Here is a 12,257-nt window from a genome sequence, read left to right as displayed (position 1 = left end):
TAGGCATCTTTCAATGGGAGCTCATAGGTTGTACCCCGCGTACCTAAAAAGGCAAATAGGTTGCGTCCCTTCTCATGGGAAGAACCCCGGTCGAAGCGTCCATGGTCGGACTGCCACTACACTTGCAGGACCCAAACTAAGGCGAGACAAACTACTACGCTACGCCCCGTCCCACTAAAGGGTAATGTGGTTGTACTGGCTAGGTCCGGTTGTGTACGTAGTCAACAAAGGTTTTCGAAAATAGAAGTTCCTCATTTTTCCTTCAGCACCATTTTTCTCAAAACCTTTTCATAAAATTTCCACTTGGGCAGGGCTACCCCATTCCAAGGTTTTCGAACAATTTCTTTTCTTGAAAACTTTTTCTCAAACCTTTTTCAAAAGGGCTCCCAGCCTATAGTCCAGACTTTTCTTGAAAACCGGCGACAAGAAGGATAGGGTGTTAAGCACCATATCAATAACATGTATTTGTTTAGTAGGTATCAACGAGGGCTGCACCCGTAAGGGTGGAATAATAAAAACTCCCGGTGACAAGAACCACCCACATAAATAAATAAACAATGCAATTTATAAAAGTGCTAATTATGCAAGAGTAAGATAATTAGGATGAGATATGCATCAAGAGGTGGCTTGCCTTGGTTGGCTATTTGTCCCCGGACTTCATCTTCATGAACCATCTGCTTTTCATTCCTCTTCGAAATCCTCACCAAGATCCTTTCCTTTTCCGATAGCGTTCGCATTCTAACATCGCAAAATAAAAGACACACAATCAACATACAAGCCAAACAACACACAAGCAATTTTACGGACAAGTAAAATATAACTAGAGAAACACTACAAGGTAATCATAAGCTCACATAATGCTAGGTAATTTATTTCTCACATTTAAACAAAAGCAACTCAATTTCCTAGTAGCAAATATGCCTAGAACCCTAAATAACTAGCCAAAACTCTTAGTACCAAAACAGTGGGTAAGTTTATACCTACAGGTAGGTATAATCTGAGAGAGTTCAACCAACTTGGTTTGGCTTCAAAAACTTCTATATATTATTTTTAAGCATTTTTGCAAGGTCGGAAAACTTATAACTAGTTTATTTTGCTCAAATAACTCAATACAACTCCAGCAAACAAACCCTATACCAATGGATAGTTATTCAAACAGAGAACTTGGATTCCATAATTTTAGACTTGTGATTATTTTTAATAAACGTTTTATCGTAGAAGGGAACATTTCAGAGTTAAAAGGCACGAGATATTCTAAGGTGCTGATGAAGATTTGGGTTCTGTATATGTTGAACAAACAACGTGCATTGGTTCTCGGTAAAATTGGTTTCAATCAAAAAAATTACTTTTGAACTCTCCAAATAATTTTCCAAATCCATGATTGAGCAGATTTAGTTTTCTGGTTAGTTTGAATTTTATGCAGGGCGTGCAATACCACCAATGCCAAAATGTTGGTATTTCCATACAAGACGCCACCAAATTTGGTTTACTCACGAAAGTTCTCTAAAACTTTTTATATTGAATTTAAATTGCTACTCGCATGACTTTGCCATACGAATTACCGAGAGCGACTCGTAGAAGATCTTGGTTTCAAAATAGTTTCGGAAGATAGATAACTTACTCGGGCTACACTAGGAATTTTAGATCTACGGATTTAGAGCAACACAGAATATATGGAGAATTTATTTCTCAGCATCAGATCTGGCAAGTCTTCTAAGGGAATTCCTAAAAAAAACAAGAATGGGTCGATTTGAGGAGATCAGCGAAAATCCAGAGCGGACCAGCCCAATGCGTTATCCACGATGCGGGAGGGAAAATAGGCAAATATCCTGACCATGGACCTTGCACACTAGCAACTAACAGCAAAGCAAATAGTCATACATCGCTTGGATGAAGATCTATCTCGGCCGAGATGATTCCCATCGCTCACCACGACCAAACGACCGCAAGGCCGCGACCTAGCGATGGAGGCAAGATGGAGATGGTCGGAAAGCTCACCGCGAGTCTTGGAGGCGACGGAGGAGACACGGTGGTGGCGGAGGATGGAGCAACGCGGCAGCTCGGAGACGCGCGCTCGTGACTCCGGGACGACGCAGACGCGCGGACGACGAGTCGGATGGCTGCAAGGTTCACGATGCCGTCGAAGAAGTCGACGTTGACGGAGGATAGTGGTCGCAGGGGCTTGGCTCGGGAAGACGGAGGGGAGGCAGCAGACGTGACGGAGGGGTCCGGGACGTGCAGGAGATCCTCAAGAGCATGCATGCAAGCTCCTTGTCGATGGCGTTGCCCGTGGTCGTCTTGATGATGGTGAACTCCGCCATGAACGATCGCTGCAGCGAGCCTGGCGGTTCTACCTGAACACGAAAAGGAGACCGTTCGATCAGGAAAGACTTGCTAAAGGAAGAAGGGGGCAGAGGGGGAGGGTAGAGAGGGACGGAGGGCGACGAGTGACGTCGCAGAATTTGCGGCGACTCGCGTGGAGGTCGTCGCGACGCAGCTGAAAGAACATCTCTTGCATTTTGTTTTGTGTGTTTGATGTCAATATATGTGATACACTAATGTTTGATTAAGTGGTACAGGGATTACATAGTTTCATATTTGCGTGTGTTGGATTTGGTATCAGAGCCTCGGCTCTTATTTCGGGCTTAACCGCCTAAGAGTATGCCGAACGAGGAGCCCTCGGAAGGGGCCGCCACGACGGTCTCCATGGAAGACTTCAATTCGTTGAAGTCCTCCATGGAAGCGCAAATGGAAAGCATGAAAAAGATGATAGCCGAGCTTTTGGCTCCGGTCCTTCCCAAGGCTCCTAGTCTAGAGGTAAAAGACACGGGTGCGTTAAATGAGGGAGAGGCTTCGGACTTACCCTCATCTACCAAACCCGTAGAAGGTGACAACTTAAACACTATCAAAGCTACAAGTGCATCTCCCAAGGGAACTAGTGAAAGTGAGAGCTACAATCGAGTACCTCCACCTTTCCTATCACCCGATATACCGGTTCCCATGCCTCATTTGAACATTCGGGGTGACCCACCTAAGTTTTCCGTTGATAATTTCGATACTTGGAAATTTGAGTTCCGCTCTCATGTTTGTAGTGCCTCCAATGAACTATGGAGAATCATCTTGGAGGGCTTCAAGCCATACAACCCCGACAAGTTGACTAGAAGAGAAGCAATTGATAGTCAACTCAATAGCACCGCCCTACACATGATTCAAACTAGTGTGGGGACACCGGAATTGCATCGAGTCCGGAACTACACCACCGCCAAGGAAGCTTGGGACGGCTTGATCGCTAGTTGTATTGGAAGTGAGAGCACAAGAAGGAACAAGTATAATGCTCTTAAGAATAAAGCCGAAGGGTTCATGAGGCTACCGGATGAAGATCATGAACTCATGTATGGAAGACTTGTCTCGGTTGCCGATGCCTTCCGGCTTATTGGTGCCTCCCACATCAATGACTCTTGGATCAAGGAGAAGTACATTGAATGCATGATGCCATTTGTTCCCATTGATGTCAAGACTCTTGTGGGAAGGGAATGCTATTCCTCTCTTACTTCTCAACAAGTCGTGCACGAGATGCAAGCTCTCAAGGTGCTTGAAGAAACCTCTCATGATTCTCGCAATCGTGCTCTTGGAATGGCAAAAGGTTCCAATCTTGCCTTGGTGGTCAACTCCGGTGAAGAAGTGATTCCTCAAGAATCTTATAGGGCATCTTGGAGTATGTCCTATCCGGAAGATTTGCAATGCCACTACCATGATCACATGGCCTTCCATGCAAAATCCTTTTGGGTTGATCCCTCCAAGGCCAAGGAAGACAACATCAAGAGGAACAACAAAAGTGGTTTCACTAGCTTTGGTCCAAAGACAAGATCTTGCTACAATTGTGATGACAAGCGCCACTTCATTGCCGAATGCCCCTATGAAAATAGAGAGCTTCATAATGGAAGGCTCATTCCCAAGGACAAGAGCAAGGACACCAAGGGCAAGTATTCAAAAGCCCCCAACAAGAAGTTCTACAACAACAAGACCAAGAAGGGCAAGAGGCCCTCAAGAGTTGTGCTAGTAACAAGGGAAGAATACTCTTCCGATGAAGTTGAAAGTTCTAGTGGTGATGAAGATGAAGAAAGCTCAAAGGAATTGGCCGCCATTGCCACCACCAACATACCCTCTTCATCCCTCTTTGAATCTCCCAATGAGAACCCTCCTATCAAGAATGCACATTGCTTCATGGCAAGGTCCTCCTTGGACACATCTATCGTGCTATCAACTCAAGAAGAGTATACCTCCGGAGATGATGATGTTGATGATGAAGAAGATGCATCTTCCAATGGATTGGTTGCTCTTGCCTCCCTCTCCACTAACTCTTCATCACCAAGTGAATCCCCCAATGAGGTCATCCTTGTGGAGGAAGAAAGTTGCCTCATGGCTAAATCCTCCGAGGTATCATCTCCTAACCCCTCTATGCCTAACATATCTAGTGAACTAGGGGTTGATGATGCTAGTCTAAAAGTGAAACAAGAAATGCTAGATTTTGATGATTTCATTCTCAACCTACAAGGTAACACTAAAAAGCATGTTTCAAACCTCATGATTCGTTTAGCTCAACAAAGTGCTATGCTTGAGAAAAAGGGTCAAATAGAGAGAGAAGACTCTCTCGAAATCCATGCTCTTAAAAATGCTCTTGAGGAATGTCAAGAAACCATATCTTCTCTTGAAGAGAGGTTAGAAAATATTGAAGAGCCTCAAGATAAAATTAACAAGCTCACTAAAGCTAGGGATCTTGCTAGGGCTAAGAATAAAGTGTTTACAAAGGAAAAGGCCCAATTTGGGGTTGATCATGAGAAACTTGTGAAGGATCTAGATGAACTAGACAAAGCTCACAAAGCTTTGAAGAGTGAATACACTCTCCTATCCAAGTCGTTTGAGCAACTTCAAATTAGGCTTGCTTCATATGATGTGCCTAGTTCCTCTACTCCTCTATGTGATCATGCAAACATTGTTGAGGAAAATGCTAGGTTGAAGGATGAACTTGCTAAGGCCTCCTCTCCCCAAAGTAAACTTTCTTTGGATGATCTTTTGAGTAAGCAAAGATCAAACAATGGGAAGGAGGGCCTTGGTTTTAATGCCAAGGCAAAGAAGGCAAACAAGCAAAAGGCCAAGCCCGCACAAGAAAAGAAGAAAGTCGTCACTAATGGTGAAGCCTCCAAGGGCAAAACCATGAATGATGATGATGCGGGAATTGCTAACCCTCACTATGTTTTATTTAAAGATTATTATGGTGATGTTTATGCTAAATATGTTGGCCCATATGATGGTTATGTTGCTTGGTCTATTTGGGTCCCAAAGACCCTTGTTGCTAACAAAAGAGGACCCATTGCAAAATGGGTACCTAAATCCAAGAATTGATCTCATGTAGGACTATGCCGCGGGAGGTTCAAAATGGGTACTTGATAGTGGATGTACAAGTCATATGACCGGCGGCAAGAACCTCGTCAAGGAGTTGAGGCCTAACATTAATGATATCACCGTCTCCTTTGGCGATAATTCTACATCCGAGGTATTGGGTTTTGGCAAGGTTGTGGTTGCACACAACATTACTCTTGTGGATGTCATGCTTGTCAAAACCCTTGGTTACAATTTGCTTTCCGTTTCCACCCTTGGCAAGATGGGTTTCGCCGTCTTTATTGATAATGATATTGTGGTCCTCTTGTGGAGCAAGACTCTAAAAGTCGCTTTCGTTGGGTATCGCGAACACAACTTGTATGTGGTGGACTTTTCGGGGGCCACCACGTCAAGTGCGATGTGCCTATTCGGAAAGGCGGACGTGGGTTGGTTGTGGCATCGCCGCCTAGCCCATGTCAACATGAGAACTTTGCAAAGTCTTCACAAGGGGAACCATATTGTGGGACTAATGGAAAATGTGTCTTTTGCCAAAGATCGTGTTTGTAGGGCTTGTGTTGAAGGCAAAATGCATGACTCTCCGCATCCAAGCAAGACCATTATCTCTTCCAAGAGGATCTTGGAGCTCCTTCATGTGGATCTCTTTGGTCCCGTTACTCATGCAAGTCTTGGTGCGAAGAAACATTGCTTGGTGATTGTCGATGACTACTCAAGATACACTTGGGTCTACTTTCTCAAGACGAAAGATGAGACTCAACAAATATTCATTGACTTTGCTACCGAGGTGCAACGCCAACACAACCTCCTCATTATGGCAATAAGAAGTGACAACGGCTCCGAGTTCAAGAACTACACACTCAATGATTTTCTTAGTGATGAGGGGATTCGTCATCAATATTCCGCTGCTTACACCCCTCAACAAAATGGTGTTGCGGAGAGGAAGAACCGGACTCTTATGGATATGGCAAGGTCTATGATGGCGGAGTATAAATCCCGCTATAACTTTTGGGCCGAAGCCATCTCCACCGCTTGTCACTCCTCCAACCGGCTCTATCTCCGCAAGGGCTTGAACAAGACTCCATATGAAATACTCACCGGGAACAAGCCTAATATCTCATACTTCAAGGTGTTCGGTGTAAGTGTTTCTACAAAATCAAAGGAGTTCGTTTATCTAAATTCGCTCCTAAAGCTTTGGAGGGTATATTTGTTGGTTACTGGTGTCGAATCTCACACTTATAGAATCTTTGATGTGTCCTCCGGGATTATCATTGAATCTTGTAGTGTGAAGTTCGAAGAAAATGATGGCTCCCAAGTGGGGCAAGTTGATGTTTGTGCAGGTGATGAAATACCTCAAGATGCCATAGTAAGAATGGGTGTGGGATTTTTCCGCCCCATTGAGGGACACGGTGTGGCGTCTCGGGAAGAACTATGCTCTACCACGGTGGAGCCCTCATCTTCTCAACATCAACAAACCTTACCTAGTGAAGCAAATGATGCACCAACCCAAGAACAAGAACAAGACTCTCCCTCTTATGTGCAAGATCAAGGACAAGATCAAGGTCAAGATCAACCTATCACTCACAATGCCTCCAATGAGGAACCAATCAACTCTTGCCCTTCTCCGACACTACAAGAAATGTGTTAACTAATGACCTATTTAGAGTGACCACAAATATATTAGTCATAACTCTACGACCATTTCACAATAAGTGGTCGTAAGCCATTTGGGAGGGTCCAAACCCTCAATCATCACGACCTTTTTGTTAGAAAGGTCATGATCTTCTTACACGAAATGGTCATAGAGAAACCGATACACTTTAGGAGTTTATCGTTAGCCAACTACAACCAATTTAAATGGTCATGGCTGCAAATTCGTGATGCTTAAAATTATCGGCCAAGCACCTCAACAAATTCGCCTACTTGTCATGTCCATGTGTTAACATCTGCTTAGCTTGTATCCACCTCTTTAGTTTTGTTTCCGTCTGATGTTCATGTGTAATTTTTTGGGACCCACTAAGCTTTTTTTTACTTACTCCCCCATACCGATTTATAGGGGTATTACGTATTTCGAGAAAAAAATTTGACTACTAATTTCATGAACAAAATATATTATTAAACAATTCTTTTAAATATGAATACAATGGTATAATTTTTGTGGCATATATTGCATATTTTGTTAATCGAATTTATGGAGGTAAGTTACTTGTTTTGTTCCTTCTTCTAATTATTAATGTTTAGTTTGTGTTTTTATTTACTTTTTGTAGTGAGAACCCAAACCTACACATAAAAACAGAGGTTTATCTATGGAGCTAGAGGAACCTACAGCGCGGCAAAGAAGATCGGGAACCAAAATTTAGAGCGGCAGGTGTGCGCCAAATTTCCGTGAAGTCTCCATTAAGAAAACAGAGGCTGACACGTAAGAGCGGGAGATCCGAGTTTTCAGAACCACGGGCGGGATCGCAGTAGCGGAAAGACCAAAATTTTCCCAAGTCTCCAGCTCAAAAAAAGCCCTACGCATATTCCTCCGCCACCCCACTCTTCTTCTCTCCCTGCCGCCACATGTATCTTCTCTCCAGCCACCGCGCCCACGGGATGTGCTCTCCGTCGCCGCACTGTTCCCCTCCAGATACAGCCTCCGTTTCACCCATCGCCTCCTCGATTGTGAGGACCACCCCGTCGCTTCACGGCCTCGCGGCGACGGGATCCACCCCACCCTCTCTTCCTAGACCATCGATTCCGCCCCCGCCGCTGGATTCCCCGGTCTCCTTGCCGCCGGATGCGGCCTTTCCCGGCGTCCCCTGCCGCCGGATCCGGCCGCACCCGACCCTCGCTTGCTCTCCCGAGTATCGGCTCCGAGGGCGAGGCCCACCAGACCACCGCCGTCTCCTCTAGGTACGAGACCGAACCCTAAATCCCGCCATCTACTTTTCTCTTCTATTTCGTCCGCCGCCGCCTCCCATCGATCAGCTCTTGAGACCGTAGTCTAAGCCTCTCCCTCGCACACCGCCGTCCACCCCTATCCCTCTCCCTCCCGACGAGGACGCAAGCGATTCGTTTTCATGGAAATCCCAGATCCGCGCAACTGCTTTCGATTCACTTTGATTCCGTGATGCGTGTCGCGTTCTAATTCTCGGTTTGATTTCAGGAAGGACCGAAAGGATAACCGGTTGCCAGATCTTGCGCCTCGACAACTTCGTCTTCGGCCGGCTCGGCGCCGGAGCAACTGGGCCAAGGGACCCTACACCAAGGGCGCCGAGCTCATTGACTGTGTCCTCGACGTCGTCCGCGTGGAGGCCAAGAACTGCGACTGCCTCGATGGTAATATTCCCATCCCGTCTAGTCTGTATCCCAATTCTGTTAGGGATTGATGTGTTGGCGTGAGATCTAGGCTGATACTTTGTCTAGGAGTGAGGATTCAGTCTGGATATACGGTTGAAGTTACGATGGGTGGCATTTATGCGAGGTGTTGTTTTTTGCATCCCTAGAGATGATATGTGTGCTAATTGTTTGATGTATTTTTCTCAGCATTCATGGCTACTGGGCTGTGTGCATTAATCTGTTGCAGTTGTGGGTTGCTGTTGATCATTAATTTGCTATGTAGCATCCTAATTGATCTTCTGAGTGGTAGATGATTTGATAGAAGTTGTCCTGTTACTCTTTGGTCTCGTTTGTAATGCCTCTTGGCTTTAAAGCATACTTTATTATTCATTTTGGTTGTATTTTAAGCACCTTAAAGGATTGCTTAAATGATGTGGTTAATAGAATAAGCATCACCGCACCATTTCATTTTTGCTGCTATTTCATGCTAAAATAATATAACAGGTGTCATGACTTGGGGTAAAATTGGCAACACTATTGTTTTGTCCGATCTTGTAAATGCCTAAAAGTACAACATAAAAATAATCCGCATGAGACACAATCTAAAAAGTTGTAAATGCTTTTCACATGGTATTTTAGATGATGACGACTTGCTAGCGAATTTTAAATTCACGTTTCATCAAACTATTTCTATTTTTAGATAGCAAACACTCAAAACTAAAGACTGCAGCTTTTGAGGTACATTGACTAGTTTTTGTAATCATTGGTCTAGCTACTGTGGTAGCCAATGGTGTGTAATTCTGGCTTGACATTTTTGTTTGCAGTTATATGCCAGATGCAGTATTGCTGCCATAATTCGTGTGTATATGTTGAAGCAAAGATAAAGATGCTTTACTTTCTCGTTTGCAATTATTGCATTTTTTGTCGTTGAATACCGCCTACCCTGTTTATAAGGCTGCTCCCTCGTCTTGGTTTACAAGGCTCGATCCGAAATAATATTTGTCCCATATTACCTCTTCTCTTTGACCCGCATGGATTTAATTAGGAATAGTATAATCCCTCTAATTTACTCGTCCACATCTCCTTTTTTAGCTCACCTGAAATAAATTGGTACATGAGGGTGGGGAGTAAAACTAAACAAGTTAGCATGGGGATTGGTTGCATTCGTGTGGTGTGAAAAAATGATGGCTGCAAGCCTCGCGCCGATGGCTTCTATTAAATCCGGGTAGCAACTGATTTGACTATTGGGCATTGTGATGTCGATTTGAATATTGGGTTTATGCGGACCTACCGTTTGTTAAATAAAGGCTTAATTTACAAGCTTTTGTCTATTCGCGGACCCGAACGCGACATGATGCTTACCTCGTGTTCTGAGTGCGTCAACCTGAGCTACGACACTACGTTCACATCATTGAATTAACTGTAGTGTGCTTTCTCCCGAGAACAAAGGGATTTACCTCAACCTAGTACATAATGGGCAGCTGATTCTTTTCCTCATTATACTATGTGTGTTACATTGTAAGGTTAAAAGTTCAGTCATGATTGCTGAGTTGGTGACCATGGTCTATGTTCGCAATGCTGGAAGTAGTCCTAATAGTTAAGTACTCGTCGTTCGTGTTATTTGCATGCCATCTAATGCATTTAACTACTTTCTGAAATTGCAAGATGAGCATACGTATAATTAGGTGGGTAGTAGTTTCTTGTCCGGCTTGTCATATCTACTCGGCTAGTGTGTTGCATGCATGTGTAAGACAATACCGTCATAATTACTACCGGTTTTGGTGGATTGTTAAGCTATAGGAGTTGATGCATTAGGTTGGAATGCACTCGTATGTGGCTACCGAATTCATCTCCTATGTAATGGATTAGGTTTTTTCTTGTATTCTCGGTTGTATTCAATGGAGATATGTTATACATCATCTTTTCCTCTAGTAGTAGTACTACTACTATCGGTTTACGTATACTACCCGTAATAGCTTTTCATTACTAAGATCTTCATTACTAACATCAAGCCAGGAGCCCATGTCCTCAAGTACTTATTTTGATTACATCATGAGGTTCTCTAAATTTTTCGTATGCATGATGGCATTACGCACCCCAAGATTTCTTATGGTACTTCTTGAACAGCTTCCTTTCCGCTAGCTCTTGGGACCGCAGGGCTGACTTTTGCACAAATGAGTACCTGCAATGCCCAGCGTCAACAATGATGCGGACCAGATCTTCAACTGCAGCCCCATCCATCGCATCTTCACGTAGTCAGGTATCTACTTGTGCTGCCTATGGATATGCATGGATCTGTTAAGTTTTCTTTTAGGCACATGGTACAGCATATGATGCATGTATAAAATATATGCATGTTTTCTGATGCTTGGTGATGCTTTTTGAATGAAATTTGTGCATAGTAAATCTGAAATACCTGCTCTGTTTCATGAATAGCCCCTTCAACGATGATGAGTTGTTTACTTAGATTTGATATTGTTGTCCTTGTACTTTAATGATCAGGTTGTTAACCGCATCATCAAGAAGAGGATTCGTGTCCGTGTGGAGCATTGCAGCCATCCATGGCTAGGAGTTCCAGCTGACTCGACCCAGTTGCTGCTATCTCCTTCATCCATGAGGTGAGCACATCTACAGGAATTCTGCAGTTAACGAAGTTAAGAAATATACAGAATACTCATGCAGAACTGTGGTTGTTTTGAATATGGTCCAAGTATCACAATTTTCTTTGCCTAATTGTTGCCTGCTAATGCTAACTTGTCTAGTGTAGCTGGGCTTGTCTTTCCGCATAGTGTGCTTTCGGCATAGTTTGCTTTCTGAATGCCGCGGGATGTGCTGCTTTGTGTGGGCTGTAGTTTTATGTTTATATGCTTTGATTGCTACCACTTCTCCTTCTGCAGGATTAAGAGCAACACATTATTGTTTTGTTTTATTCTTAGTAGATATTAACTATATTAATACTAACATGTGGCTTTCTCTCTTATACAGGAGTTCTATGGTAAAAAAATGAAAGAATTTCGTTACTTCTAGAGGTGTTGGCCTAGTTTTGGGAACTAGTACTATGTTGGACCAGTTGTGGGAGCTAGTGATCGACCTGTGAGATGTATATTCTGGGGAATTGTGAATATGTTATTTGATATGTGTTGAGAAAATTTACTGTTATTTGATATGTGCTGAGAAAATTACTGTTATTTGATAAGTGCTGAGATACTGTTTTTTTTTGAGACAAAGCTGAGATACTGTTATTTTGATATGTGATGTGAATTCTGTTGGAAAGACATGTCAAGACGCCACGGCCCAAAAATCATTGGACAACCCCGAATAATTGGGCTGTGAAAAGGCATGGCTTGATAAGAAAATGGACTGTAAAATGGCCCAAGACGGAATTGATTGTAAAATGGCTTTGGCCCGAGAATTAAAAAGGCCAAGCGTTTTGGCATGGCCCAATAAACTGAATATTTCACAATAAGAATAGATAAATGGGCTGGAATTTTGGGCTTGGCCCATGCTGATGACAGAACTGGATTGGGCTGATTTTAATCCAC

General features: G+C 43.5%; 1 long non-coding RNA gene across 1 annotated transcript; it reads left to right on the top strand.

Annotated features, from left to right (window-relative positions):
- The first annotated feature begins 10,863 nt into the window (after window positions 1-10,863).
- LOC124681223 lies at window positions 10,864-11,903 on the top strand. The gene is made up of 3 exons (XR_006995777.1): window positions 10,864-10,975; window positions 11,218-11,333; window positions 11,701-11,903. It is a non-coding gene; the product is annotated as an uncharacterized LOC124681223 (long non-coding RNA).
- The last annotated feature ends 354 nt before the right edge of the window (window positions 11,904-12,257 follow it).

Source organism: Lolium rigidum, unplaced genomic scaffold (genome assembly GCF_022539505.1).
Source record: "Lolium rigidum isolate FL_2022 unplaced genomic scaffold, APGP_CSIRO_Lrig_0.1 contig_36228_1, whole genome shotgun sequence".
In the NCBI taxonomy this organism is placed as follows: domain Eukaryota; kingdom Viridiplantae; phylum Streptophyta; class Magnoliopsida; order Poales; family Poaceae; genus Lolium; species Lolium rigidum.
This window is presented reverse-complemented; position numbering and strand designations above follow the sequence as displayed.